The sequence below is a fragment of the Microtus ochrogaster genome, chromosome 8, assembly GCF_000317375.1.
Source record: "Microtus ochrogaster isolate Prairie Vole_2 chromosome 8, MicOch1.0, whole genome shotgun sequence".
Classification (NCBI taxonomy): domain Eukaryota; kingdom Metazoa; phylum Chordata; class Mammalia; order Rodentia; family Cricetidae; genus Microtus; species Microtus ochrogaster.
In genome coordinates, this window is record NC_022015.1 from 56,412,135 (window position 1) to 56,413,318 (window position 1,184).

The window sequence follows — 1,184 nt, forward strand, 5'->3', positions numbered from 1 at the left end:
TCTCAATCCATGCAGCCATAGTTTGTAGCTCCATCTCTCTGCCTCCATCCTAGGAGACGCTGCCTCTGTTTCCATCTGCCAGGGAAGACTATGCTAGGAGGAAGGGCCCTACTATATAATAAGACTTCATTTACGTGAAAATAAGCAATATCCACATGCATCTTCCATGAAAAGACACTGAACAAATGACTAACATTTATAACACTTCACTCTGACCTCATCACAACTCTGCCAACAACCTAGACGTTCAGCAGTTCAGCAACGTTTAATGATGGTTCCTTTTGTTTTGGTTTTGTCTGTCTGTGTATCTATCTATCTATCTATCTATCTATCTATCTATCTATCTATCTATCTATTGAAAAGGTCTTTCTCTGTGACTCTAACTGTCTTGGAACTCTCTATGTAGACCAGGTTGGCCTGCCTTGAATTGACAGAGACCTGCCTGCTTTCTGGCTCCCAAATGCTAAGCTTAAAGGAACATCCTAATATTTTGATTTTGGAGACATTGTTAGCAATAATTTTATAATAGCTAACATCTATTTGACTCTATTTTGTGTGTTTGTTTTTGTATTTAGCTAAAATTTTAAATGAACTTGATCTATCACCACTACGACCACTACCATCATTAAGTCTGAGATACACAAACCTCAGAATGGGGAAAGGTTTTGGCCCAGGTGACATACAAGAAAGGATGGAGCCAAGACAAGTACCACATTGCCCATGTCAGGACTAAGTTCTGAATCACTGTAGAAGGAAGAGGCAGGCTGAAGGGTTTTGATCCCTTTAGTCAATGGGGATTACAAATCCAAGGACATGGTCCTTCTGTGGATTTGACAATTTATATGCTTAGGGAAAGGGTTTCACTCTCTCTTGCTCCTGTGCTCTGTTTGGTGGTTGGGAACAGAGCAGGCGCAGCTTGCTCTTCATTTCTGAACAGAACAACTGGATGAAGGCAGCTGGATCAGAGACAGCGTCTAAACCATTCTGTATCAGTGAGTGTTTGCCCCTATTTGATACCTATATAAATTCTCGAGAGCCCTTGCCAGATTCTTGTAGCATCTCATTACTGTAGCTGCTTTCACCTGCATGCAAATACTACATTACCTTCTTTTTTTTAATTAATTTATTTATTAAAGATTTCTGCCTCCTCCCCGCCACCGCCTCCCATTTCCCTCCCCCTCCCC